Below are 14,239 nucleotides of genomic sequence, written 5' to 3'. Positions count from 1 at the left end.
AAATTATAAATTATACATTAATTTATACTTGTTATGGTGTCCACTACTGCTTGATAATTTATATTCATTCCACACAATTTTCTTTTTAGATTACTAACTTCATCCAGTAGTTGTACACTGTGGTCTAAGCCTGAATTGTACTTTAAAAGTAGAAAAAGATATGTAGCTTCTTTGAACATATCCTGTTTTGCATTTGTACTTGTTCAATTTTCCTTATTTACTCATTTATTTTTATAAATTTCCTTAGGTAATTTATTCAGCTGTTTCTTAATTTCTAAAATAGAAATAATAATTTCCCTTGCAAAAATTAAAACCATTCTGTTTGCTCTTGACAACAGTTCTCTTTATATGTGTCCCATGTTAATATGCTGCAATCAACATATTAACCTGGTTAATATGCTGATTAATATGCACATTACTTGTTAATTATTCCTTAACCCTTGCAGCAGCATATACATATATTTATGTTTTCATTGCAAATAACTTCTATTTATATAGGAAGTGCCTGTATTTCTAACTAATATTAAACACAGTTTTAATATGGTAGCACAAAAGTAGCTTTCAAATTCACAGTCAGAGGAGATTGTTAGCTTCACTTTTCCAAATTCATCCTGAAATTGAAAATATTCTATGGAATTCAGAACCAGAACTTGATGAATTGAATCAAGTGATAAATAAATAGATATAGAGGATATTATTGCATCAAGAAAGAAGAGTGATTAGTTTTTGTTTCATTTTTTGAATTTTAATGATGTTTTTTAAAATTCTGATTTGATTTTTGACAATTTTGCTTCACCGTCACGATACCGGTCACAGTATGGCCCTAGCAGCCTATGCGTCATTAAATTCAACAACAGTGACAATAATTTTGCTCAAATATTAGGCAATACAACTAGAAATAAAAACCAATTAATATTTGAGTGCATTTAGGTAAAAGTTTTCATTTTTACAAAACTAAAATTTCATGGGGAAAAAACTGCTCCAAAGAACCTACTACTAAAACTCAGTATTTGTCACATACATTAATTTAAAACCTGTTGCAGTTCAGTAAATAGAGAGTTATCCATTTTATTATATTAAATTTTTATTTTCACATCCTTGAGGTATCCTTTTCCTGAACATCATAATCAGTTTTTTTTTAAATTCTAAATTTTTTTCAGTATTGTTTCCTTATTTATAATCTCTGTCTGATACAATTCTTATTTTGATGAGAAAAAAGCAAAACGTTTCAGCAATTATGCATGTACAGGGCATTTTTTTTTTCATTGAGCCATTAGTTGCTTACGAATTAAAAATATATATGCAGCTAAATCATTCAATGAATAAATATTTATTGTGTGCATTCATATATCATTCCCATTTGATGTATTCATTACAGGGTATTTAAAAATCCAATTAAGAAGTGGACATCAGTAATTATTACATTAATGAAATGGAGAAAGTTGCAAAGAGATTTGGATTCTGGGCACTTACAGTATGTTATCATTCTAAACAAAAAGCTTGGAGTTAATTCTACAAATTTGTTTGCTTTATTTTTAATAACTTTTGAAATATAATGGTCATATGAGCAAAGCGAGAACATAAGTGATTATAAAAGTTCACAAAATATGTAAATTCAGTGTGTTGTAATCAGCTAATGATGTACTGAAATCAACACTATTATACCATATATAATGATTGTTGCAAACTCTTGCAAACAAATAATGCTAACTGCAACCTGCATACAAGCACAAAAAAAAAAAACAAACAAAACAATTGAAACTTCATAATGAAAAATTAAATAAAAATACCAAGATCCTGTAGCACTGAATCCTGTGATAATATGGCAAAACCACTGCCTGAATCAGGCAAGAACCTGCCCTCACACTATCTTAATGGGCAAATATAGATTTCACTAAGAATGAAAAAAAACATAATTGAATGTTGAGGTGAAGGCATGGACCACTATGAAAATTCCCAAATTCTTGAATACCTCTCATGGCCTGCTATATTGGCCAAAATAACCAGATTGGATCTCCCCTGATGTGACATATTCAATGAAAATTTATTTTAAATATGGTTAGCCTGATAACGAGGAAATGACATGCTTATTATGTTAATTGGAACCAGTTGACAAGCGTAATAAAAATGCACACATTGTCTTGCTTTTTAACTACACATTGTCACAAGACACATTGTCTTCCTTTTTAACTAAAGTTAAAAAGCAAGACAAAAATTAAAATAGCAAATTATCAAGATGTGTGGCAGTGCACTTAGCCAGGTTCATAACAAGCTACTTGTTATGAACCTGGCTAAGTGCACATTTTACTCTAACCACCAAATATCTGTTTTCATACCACTGTATCTCTAAACATGGAAAAGCCAGAAGATTAAAATCTTGGATTTCCGAAAGACTGGACTCTTGAGACAAAATATACCAAATTTCATTTCTCGAAGTAGGAGGACAGATAAATCACTGTCCTTCTGTAGAGCATCAAACATGGTAGCTTTTTGATCTGTGACTGACATCAATATTCTAACATATTTTTGATTAGGGTAGAGACTTGAAATTTGGTACTGTTATAGGATAGTCTTTCCTGATAATGGAAAAATTAATAAAACCATAACAGTTATCTTAGGGGCTGCATACATAAAATAACAGTATGAGTGATAGTTCTTAATGAATACAAATGATCCATTTAGCGTGTGTAAATAATCTCACCTTTAAACATCATTTGACCGGTACTGTAACCTCTAGTCTGCAGTTACACTGCAGACTAGAGCTTACAGTACCGGTCAAAATCTTAATACCCGTATTTCGGTGTTTTTAATTTATGGAACTGGGATACTGGTATTCCAAAAACAAAACGTTTTTCTCAAATTTTGATGACAATTAGGTGCAATAAAGTAAGGTTATTTGTTTGTTATTTGGTTTTTAGGAGCATTAGCAACTAAGACCATATTGCTCTGATATGCGGTGGTCATTCCCTGACCTTTCTGCATCCTCCGTATTTGGCTGGTGGTCACGGGCTCGAACCCCGGTCTAATCAAGAAGAGTGTGCCACGCACTGCCGCTCCTGCCCACCTGGCTATGGAGGTGCCTAATAAAGTAAGGAGGAAAAAAAAAAAAACAAGTACTGTAATTACTTGAATTCATGTTTTAAATAAACTTTTATTGCAATAATAAATATTCTGAAAAAAATCATTAAAATACAGTTATGTTTAAGCATCCACACTACCTGTCTGAATAAAGTGAGCTCTTAAACATAAGCAATCAATAGTATGATCGTTTAAAATGGATCTAATTTTGGTATATACAGTATTTGATTAGCAGCAGAAAATGCCCTTTTGGATTCTATGCTGGATGGTGCTATTGTACTGAGATAATTGTAGACAATCTCAGTCCATATTTTCTAGGCTTTGAACGTTTTTAGCAAAAATAGTTAAAAGTATTTCATTAATTTCCGACTCAAGTTCATCTTTTAAAATCTCATTGGGGACAGGCAGTTTCTTATTTTGAAAAGAATTTGCGGAACACTGACATTCTGTGTTCTGTTCCATGTTGGTCTTCCATGGTTGAATTATGTTCATCATTTTCTGAAGGAGAAAGACATTTTATTAAGTGAAGTATAATTTTCACTATAGTAACTTTACTGAGTCTGGGAGAGAGCAAAGAGTGGGGATAAGGAATAAAGAAGAGAGTAAAGAATGGAGGATAAGGAATTATTTACATATATAAATGCAAAGAACAGAAGGACAAATCAGATTAGACCCTTATATAATGGATGTGGGATAGTATTAGATAACATAGCTGAAGTTGCAGATGAACTCAACAGTTACTTTGCATCGATATTTACAAAAAAAAAAAAAACACCTTTGTGTCAGTGAGATATTATGGAAGTGAAGTTGAAAAAAAATGTAATTAATGATGTTGGAATTTCAAATGATTATTTAATGAGAACTTTCGTGCCTACAGGCGAGTAAGGCTCCTGTGGTTGATGGCATATACCATGTAATCTTAAAGGAGGCAGCAAGTGAGTGCATTGAACCATTAAGGCTAGTTATGAGATAGGAGATACATCACTAGATAGGAGAGATTCCTTTGGATTTGTGTAAATTGGAACATAAAGGTGGTTCTAGGAGTGTAACGGGAAATTACCGACCGTCCAGTCTAACTTCAGTAGTAGGGAAAATCATGGAAGCAATGATCAAGGGTGGAATTCAGGATCATTTAGATGGAAATGGAATTCTGTAGGATACACAGCATGGTTTTTGTAAAGGGAAAATCATGTTTAACAAATCTGGTTAGCCATTTTGACAGGTCACTCTTGAACTGCATTTAGGGAATAATTTCAACGTTTATTTGGATTTCAGCAAAGCATTTGACTCAGCCCCACATGAGTGGTTACTTTATAAGTTGGAGCAGGCTGGAATCATAGTGAAAATCCTTAGATGGATAGCATGATGGCTTGAGGGCACCAGGCAGGGGGTTGTGATAAATGGTTATTCCTCAGAACCACTGTTGTTTTTGATTGTGTGTGTGTGGGCACATGTGCTGTGTTTTACACAAGGTGGCCCCTAAACATTATTTTATCTCCGCCATGGTTCTCTGTGATGATATACAAGACTCTATACAATGGCCAGAAATGAGTGTAGTGTTATGTTTGCAAAGTGTGTGTGTGTGTGTGTGTGTGTGTGTGTGTGTGTGTGTGTGTGTGTGTGTGTGTGTGTGTGTGTGTGTGTGTTGTTTAGTTGTTTCTGGCTGCTTTGCTACTAGGAAGCAGCGATCACCAGGAAGGCTGCTTCCCAGTACCCATCCATGCCATGAGGAGGCGGGCCCAACTTTTTTTTATATATATATATATATAAACCCCAAACACAAGAGTTATTAGAACCTGTAGTACTCAGTACCGTGCTTCGGTTGGAGGTTGAGAAAACGAAAGAAGATATTTATTGACATTTGACTTCAACTTCTGTAGACTGTAATTTAGCGGAAATACATATGAAGGAAGGTTGTTCCAGAAAATGGCAGTTGAATGAATAAACGAGGAAGATGAAAAGTTGGTTTTGTTTGAAGTTGGTCAGTAAATGGATGTTGGCTGGTGGCGGCATGTGTTCGGACTATTTTGAAAGAGAGAGTGGGAATTATAGAAGCCAATACAGAAGAACAGTACCCATGGAAATATCTCTAGAAGAGGCATGCAGTAGAAACAGTACATCTATGAGACAGCGAGTGGAGGGACTCTTAGAGATGAATCATTAATTAACCTAACTGCCCTCTTCTGAACAGAATCAAGAAGCCTGAGAGAGGTTTTGGGGGCACCACCCCAGATGTGAGAACAGTATTCCATAGTAGGGCGGATTTGTGATTTGTACAGAGTGAACAGCTGTTTGGAAGAAAAGTAATGCCTTGAGCGAAAGAGAAAACCAGCTCTGGTGTAGGCAGAAAATGAAACTGAAGTGAACAGCCTTAGCACATTTATTGGAAAAACCAAGGTTTAGATAAAGGATGAGATTTTAAAGTGGAGTGTGGGATAAAGGATTTCATTCCTGCAAGAATAATTTCACTGACAAGATCTGAGCAAACGTTGACATCAGAAGTTTTAAAACAGTAATCTGACCAAGGAAAAGAAATCTTGCAGGTTATCCCATTTTGCATTCTTGTAATGCCAAACAATACGAGGTTGGGAATAGCCATGAGATAAATGCTCCATAGGAGAAGAGACAATCACCAAGTTGTGATCTGAGGTGCCTAAAGGACCTCTCACTTCGACCGTGTACTTAGAAGGGTTGTTTGTGAGAAAAAGATCAAGCGTATTGACTCTTTGGTTAGGATTGTCTGGTATTCTTGTAGGTAAATGAACAATCTGTGCAAGGTTATTAGTAATTGCAAAAGCCTCAGCATCTTGACCAGCTGGGTCAGTGTGACTAGAAAACGGAAGCCAGCTGGAGTTGTGAACATTAAAATCACCAAGGAAAATTACCTCACTGTTAGGAAAGTTGGACTGGAGAAAGTCAAGTTGCAAAGAGAGGAAGTCAAAGAGCTCCAAGTGATTGGTGGAGTTGGGAGAATGGTAGAGACAACAGATGAATTTGACACAATGAGGTAGAGAGATTTTAAGCCAGAGAAGATCAAAGAGAGGAGATTCCAAATTGCCAAGTCTCTGACAGGGAATATCAGAACGGACATATGCACAAGTACCACCTTTGAGGCGAAAGGAATCATACAGCGAATAATTTGGGCAACTGAGATGAGCAGTAGTCGAATCAACCGATAACTGAGATTCTGTCAGGAAAAGTACGTGGCGGTTTGGCAGATTGCAAGTGGAAATGGACATCGTTGAGATTAGAATTGAGACCACATATATTTCTGAAATGAATTAGAAAGTGTTTGGGAGGGTTAGATCTTTTTACAGATAATCTTTTTCTAGTAGTTTGGCAATTCATGGTGTATTCAATAATAAGAAAAAGTGGGTGGGACATGCTGTATGAAGTAATGAAATTTTTAGATATGGCGTACCCATGGTAAGAATATACCCAGATCCTCGACCTAACATGGCCTTGACAATGCCGCCTGCATACACACTACTCGGACTCCCTTCAATCACTATCTGGCAGAGTAGAGGTAGCAAGATTATACATTAGCTGATCCGGAAGCCTCCTAAAGAGTTACCAATAGGTTCGGTCTGATGTACTAACTAGCGGCTGGCCTGCGAACACCGTTTTAGAGCTGTACCCTCGAAATATAAGGAAGATTGGATCCCGCCACGATGGTCATCATAACCTCAAAAGTCATTAATCATACTGCATGATGGAAGAGATGGGGAAGGGAACTATACACGTACTAAACTAAATGCAATATTTCAAGCACCCATAAGAATAAGCACAAGCCATAAGGATGCAGCAGTCTCCTGTAATCACGTACGGTGGTGAATACCGCAAAGAATCCCGCATCCACCGCAGAAAGTGTAATAGCAATGGATGGCAGCAGTTCCCATACCCAGGAAGCCCAAATCTGGGTAACAAGCCTGCGGTGACTTGCAAAGATGCAGCTGAAACTGTTCTACAAGTTCTCAGGAGAGCTAGCAAAAAGGTCTGCTGGACACTGTCTAGTTTGGTTTGAACTGTAATAAGTTTGGTTCTGTGAAACCATATGCTGGCTGCATATGTAACAATTGGAATAAACACTATAGTATAGAATTCTGAGGGTTCGCTTTTTTAAACCCCAGTCCCGCCGAGAGATTTTGAATATCATGGCCGTAAAAGTTTTCACTCTTTTGGAAAGGTTCTGGATGTGTTGTAAGAATAACAATTTTTCATCAAAAATAATACCAAGATGCTTATGAGTGGTAATAAGTGGCAGAGATACTCCATTAAACTTGACAACTGGAGGTCTATTATGGTCTAGTTTTCCGTGAAATATCATCATCTTGGTTTTAGATGGGTACACTCTTAATTTATTTTTCAGAGTCCAATCCAGCAAGTTATCGAGTACAGTGTTAGCCCGTTGTTCCAATTGGGACCTGGAGTTACCATATACTAAGATGGAGAGATCGTCGGCAAAGGCAATCATTTGCACATCGGCCGTGTTGGAGGGAGAAGACAGCCAATCATCAAGGATGAGGTTCCATACAAGAGGGCCAAGAATGGAACCCTGGGGACACCCTCGAGAAACAGCTTTGGATACTGACTGATGTTTGGTTTAGATGTAGACAGTGCGTTCAGCAAAGTAACTTTTGAACAAAAGGAAGGGATGTCTAGAATAATCTTAAATGACATCTATGAAGGGATGGAGGGCTTGGGGGTCTAAACTTGCACATGATATAAAGATCAGTAGAGTAGTTAATGATCGTCGCCAAACAGAGCTTCTTCAGAATGACCTAGATAGACTTCCGGGATGGTCAGAAAAGTGGCATCTATGCTTTAATTCAGCAAAATGCAAGGTCTTACTCCTGGGGAACAGCAACCCCAAAATGAGTTGAATTAAAGTCAGTAGTGGAGGAACGGGACTTGGGAGTTACGATATGGTCAGACATGAAGTTGTCTGAGAATTGTGGTCAGGTTGCAACGTTGCATGGTGTCCTATCGACGATTTATCGAACATTTGCTTGTAGAGATAACGACGTCATAATCACATAAAGGTTATTTTATAACCTTTGTGTGATTAAATTATAAACAATTATTTTTTTTAAAATTAGTACCGAAAAACCGGTATTTTTTTTATCAATACCAGTATTTCAGTACCGGAAAAAAATTTCTGGGATCCCGGTATTGTATGCCCTACTGCAGACCATTATTTGCTATACATCACTCTGCTTGTAATTGCATTGTATAAACATGGATCATTTGTGTGCATGGCCCAGAGAAGAAATGGTATTCAGCTAATTGTTATTGTTATTTGCCAATATAACATAGCTTGTTAATGTGTTGAAAGTTTAATATCTCTGCAAAAAGATTTGATCTAAACAAACTTTTGTTAAAAAAAAAAAAAGTGAGCCAAGTTCTTTTGCAAGCTTTGCAAAAACCTCTACTATGCAAAGGTTTGAGATCAAATGGTGATGCCAAGTTCATCATAACCTCAACTATGAAATGCATTGATATAAAAAAGTTATCCCAAGTTTGCTATTGGCTAACAGAATTAAAAGTTTGTCATTTACTTGGCAGATTCACCACATTATTTAAGTTGTGGTTCATTCCAGGTTCATAAGGTAGTGAATCCACCAAGTGTATGACATGACATACTTTTAATTTGCTTAGCAAATAGCAAACTTAGCATAACTTTTTCATCTCGGTGCTTTTCACAGTCGATCCTGTAACAAACTTGGCACAATTTTTTGTTATCATTGCTTTTCATGTTGGAGTTTTATGCAATGTTTGCAAAAGAATTTGGCTCACTTTTTTTTACATTTTTTTTTGTTGAAATAAGAATATTTAATCAACTTTTCAAAAGGGGAAAAGTCAAAAGATAAAAATGTGAAATTAATATGGCAAACTGAATTGGGTGACCTCTTCATTCTTTGATATATAATTATGCTTTTTATGCTACCAGTTTGTTAAATAAATTTGATGAATTTGAGGTATTGCTCAGAACATTAAAGGCAGATATATATTTATTCTGTCTATTAATTTCTTTATCTTTTGACTTTTATTTGTATTTAGCTGTGTAAATATTCTTTTCATTTTTAATTTTGCCTTCTAATTTTAGTTAATAGATTTTATTGTTACATATTGGTATTTTCATTAGGCTTGTTTTGGTTCTGATTGATCTAGAATTTTACATTTAGTTGTTTTTTTTTTTTTTAATTTCTATTTGTGTGAATTGTTTTGTGGTTATTGGTTTTTAAGGCATATATTTGTTGAAAATCATTGTATTGGATCTTCCATGGTCATTTTGCCAATTTGGCGGGCTGTGACAGAAATGTGGGCATTTGGGAATTTTCACAGAGGCTGTTGCCTCTGTAATGAAGTAGCCACTGTGGTTCCACTAAACGTTTTTTGCATTATTTTTCTTCTTGGCTGGCAGCTGTCTATGTTTATCACCCAAACCTAATTTTGGGAGTGGGTGATTTTAGGCACCACTTATGCCATACTATCATGAGATTCTATGCTTGCCTGGCTTTTTGTAGTCTTTTGGTTGTTATCTCTTATAATTGTATTTATTGTTTTCATTATAGTTCTAATTATTTTTTTTTTTTTAGTGTTTGTATGTAGGTTGCTTTTAACACTGAAGCATTGTTTGTTATATCACTTCTTATGCATAATATAATAATGTTTAATTTTTTTACATAATAAGTGATTATTTTCAAAACAACCCTATCAACTGGTATTTGCCATTTTTTCGATCATTAGCATTTAATATACAACAAAAACATTAAAATATTTACATTTATTATACACACAATAGGTACTGATATTCTGGGAAATCAGAGAACTTCTGTACTTTTAGTCAAAAATCAAGGGAAATGTTAACAGGAGAGACTGCTTCTACAGGGATGGGATACACTTAAATAGAAAGGGTGCAAGAATATTTGCTAATGCTATCGAGGCAGTGTTAGGTGGGTCGGAAAACTGCTAACTTGGGGGGATACAAGGACTAATCGATTAATAGTAGCCACTGGCAGAGGTGAAAGTGATTCTTGAACTATTGAAATGAGCAGCAGCCTGGAAAACAAGATGCAGGGGATTTCAGAGACTGCTGGGAGTCATTGCAGTACAAGTAAACACATGGGTTGTATTAGGGTAGCTAAGAATAGGAACAGGTGCATGTATACTTGCGTGTACACCAATGCTAACAGTGTGGTAAATAAATTTGATGAATTTGAGGTATTGTTCAGAACATCAAAGGCATATACAGTCGATTCCAGTTAATTGGGACACATCGGGACAGATCACTTTGGCCCAATTAAGCGGCTGCCCCAATTAAGCGAAATTTTAATGAGCTGAAAAGCACATTCTAACGGAGGCAAAAAAGGTATGAATAAAATAAAGGGAATGTGGTATTTAAAGAAAGCACACTGTATTTAAGTTATATTGGTACAAACATTTATTTAAAAATAACTAAAGCTAAAAGCAAACAAAATGTACGTATGTACATGTGTAAAATGAAGATACAGTACAGAATAATGTCCGTGTCAGGCAAAGGTTACACATTACTTAAGGGTTCTTACTTTGAAAAAATTATGAAGTGTACTCTGACGTGTCCTCTTTATGGACTGCAATTGAACAAAGTCGGCACAGGTATCTAATGCTGATAAAGGACTGCCTTCATTGCCTTCCTGCATGAAATAACATCTCAATTTAGCGATACATTTCCTGACATCCTGGTTAGTCACTCGCTTAGGTATATCATAGTCATCATTTTCTTGGTCTTTTGGTGTCTCTGAGTGTTTTGCCGCAATTTGTTCAATAATTGTTTCCTCATAATCTTCATTTTCATCGTGGCATTGAAGGTTATCGTCAATCGTTAAAAATTCTTCACAATTTTGGACCTGTTGCAGTTCCAAAGCCAGTTCATTTTCTGTACAGCTTATCGCGTCTGAATCACAATTAGTCGCGAAACCACATTTAGTAAAACAATTCTGAATTGTTTTACTGGTTATTACTCGCCAACTATCGGCGATAAATTGTACAGCTTTTAACATCGAAACTTTTGCACTAACCTCTATTGATTTCGAAGATGATGTCAGCAGATTTTCCTCAATTGCTTCAAGGATGTGATTAACCAGCTTTCCGCGATAATAGGTCTTCAAATTTTTTATAATTACCGCGTCCATAGGCTGTATCAGAGATGTGGTGTTAGGGGGTAAAAATTCCAGTTCAATATTTTTTAAACCAGCTACATTAGAGTGTGCGGTGCAGTTGTCCAATATCAACAGAATTTTTCTGGACTTCCGTTGCAGTTCTGCGTCCCAGTTCATTAGCCATTGCGTAAAAATATATGTGGTCATCCACGCCTTCTTATTGGCATAATACGAAACTGGCAAACTGCTTATTGTAAGCCCCTTGAAACAACGAGGTTTGGCACTTTTACCAATAACCAAAAGTTTGAGTTTATCATTTCCTGACATGTTTGAGCAGCACAACACTGTTACACGATCCATTGCTTTCTTTGAACCAGACAGTGTTATGTGTTGATAGCTGAGGGAACCATCCGGCGTAGCACGATAATATAGACCTGTTTCATCGGCATTGTAAATGTCATCCGCACTAAATTTTTTAAGCAACTCTGGCAGTTTTTCACATTTCCATTGCTCAGCACTCGTAGCATCAGCACTGTCCTTCTCGCCATGTGCTTTTTTGTAACTAATGTCATGTCTACACTTCCATCGAGACAACCAACCATCCGTCGCTTTGAAATTTACGTGACCTAGCTTTTTGGCCAACTCTTCTGACTTGTGTTTTAGCATAGGGCCGCTTACAAGCACTCCTCGTTTAGATACAGTGGAAAACCATTGATTCAAAGCATCTTCGACGTCTGGATCTTTGCCTTCCCTCTTTCGCTTATGAGATGTTTTCTTTAAATCCACGCGCAATGTCCACTCCTCTCTAAGTTTTTCTTGTTGCTGTAGCAGTCGTGAAATCGTAGATTTTGGCACCTTTATTATCTCCGCTAGCTGACAATGACTGATGTTAGGAGGTTGACTTTTTATCTTGTCAAGAATAGCGATTTTTTCTGAAAGTGACAAATCTTTACGTGGCATCTTGACAGGGGTCTTAAATGTACTGAAAAAAAGGGGAGGGGGAAACCAAAATCAGTGCACTGTTTGGTACAGTTTTTAATCTATTCTTCAGCAAAATTTCTTCAGAATCCGATTACCACAACACAGAACAAACGTAAAACAACCACGCAAACAACCACGTAAAACAGCACGACTTCGCAATAACTGATTCCGCTGCTGCCCACATGACCTCTTTGTTACGAACCATCTAAATTAGTTTATTGTTCAATAAAAAAATTCTGTTTATACTCCGGCACGACAACCAAGTCAGTAGAATTTACAATAAATCGGCAATTATCGTATTTAGTAGTCACGGGCTTGAACCCTGGTCCACTCAAAGAACGCGTGCGATGCACTCTCGCTCCTGACCACTGGGCTACGTCAGGCCTAATAAACTATATTTAGATGTTTGTGCGCGCCATCTAAATATAGTTTATTGTTCAATCAAGACCTTCATTGCCCCAATTAAGCGGCGAGTTGGCCCAAATAAGCGGAACAAATTCAGACTAAATATTTGTTTTGTTTCTGTTCTTCATAATTTGCCCCAAATAAGCGGCTGCCCCGATTAACCGGTGGCCCAATTAACCGGAATGCACTGTATATTGTTGGGATATCAGACAGACCTGGTGTCACACAGATATAAGGAATGCAAAACTGAAATTTGGAGAGAACAATGTGTACAGGAAGGATAGACAGGATAGGAAGGGAGGAGGGGTTATGCTATTAGTTAAGAAACACATAAAATCCAAGGAAGTGAAGCCAGTTGACATCGCTGGACAGTGCGGTGTCAAGTCATTTTGGTGTGACATAAGCATTGGGAAATCAAAATTGAGAGTAGGGCTGTATTATAGGCCTAATGACTCTGATGAGTATAATAAGAAACTGTACAGGGAAATAGAGTGGTCCAGTAAATCAGTCTTATAATGGGAATTTTAATTTCCCAGATATTGACTGGAATTTGTGGGTTGATCACTCACACACACACTAGCAAGGCTTTTGTGGATTTATTGGATGATTGTTTTCTACATCAGCATGTTCAGGAGGCAACTAGAGGGAGTGATACTCTTGATCTGATTATCAGTAGTGCTTCTTCATGCATTAAGAATCTGCAGGTAAAGGAACCACTAGGTGGCAGTGATGAAGTGGGATTTACTCAAAGGGGTAACTATCATCAGGGGTAAAGGAAAGGTTTTTACTTTTGTAAAGGTGACTTTATTCTGAGACAGTATTTAAATGCTATATGGTGGGACCAACTGATGATGTTACCAACAGCAAATTCAAAATGGAAAGCATTCAAAGAATTTATCTTGGAACCACTAGGCTTTACGTACCAACTAAGAAATGTTGTTCAAGGTTTAGGCCTAAGTGGATGTCAGATGAACTAATGAGACATATGGCAGAGAAGAAAAATGCATGGGATACATATAAATTAATGGGTTACATGGAAACCTATGGTAGATATAAGCTGGTCTGTAACCAAGTCACAAAGGAGATTAGGCAGGCAAAGGCAGATTGTGAGAAATCTTTGGCAAAGGAGGCAAAGAAAAACAACAAAGAGTTCTTTACCTATGTAAACTCTAGAAGGAAAGGGATGAATCAAATTGGTCCACTGGATACTGAGGGTTCAACTGTTGATGATCCTGCTCAGGTGACTAACAAACTAAATGAGTATTTTGCATCTACATTTACACATGAGGAGTTAGTTATTCAGAGTTGGTTGGTGGTTGGTGGAACAGACTTCCATCCTTTGTTGTGGAAGTTGATAGCCTAAATAAATTTAAGGCTGAGCTGGACAGGTATTTGGAACGAATGGAGGGGTGAAATGGGAGAGTTTTTTTTTTTTTTTTTTTTGACTGATGCTGCATAAACTTGCTTTCTTGCATCATATGCCTCTACTAATGCTAATAAGTTTTGGTCCAGTGTCAAGAAAAATGAAATTTAATTTTTAAGAAATTATTTTTTTTAAAACATAAAATGAAAGAGCTTGCCCTCATTTTCTTCATAAATATGAAGCTCTCAATGATAGAGCAAACAACTTCAAT

At 36.4% G+C, this 14,239-nt stretch overlaps 1 protein-coding gene across 1 annotated transcript in view; it reads left to right on the top strand.

Annotated features, from left to right (window-relative positions):
- The window catches only part of MED17 (mediator complex subunit 17), a 206,542-nt gene that overhangs the window by 38,730 nt on the left and 153,573 nt on the right, over positions 1–14,239 (top strand). The window lies entirely within an intron of this gene.

The sequence above is a fragment of the Mastigoproctus giganteus genome, chromosome 5 (assembly GCF_048544385.1).
Source record: "Mastigoproctus giganteus isolate SK-2022 chromosome 5, ASM4854438v1, whole genome shotgun sequence".
NCBI classification, from domain to species: domain Eukaryota; kingdom Metazoa; phylum Arthropoda; class Arachnida; order Uropygi; family Thelyphonidae; genus Mastigoproctus; species Mastigoproctus giganteus.
Note: the sequence above shows the minus strand (reverse complement) of the source record. Positions and strands in the feature narration are given on the sequence as shown.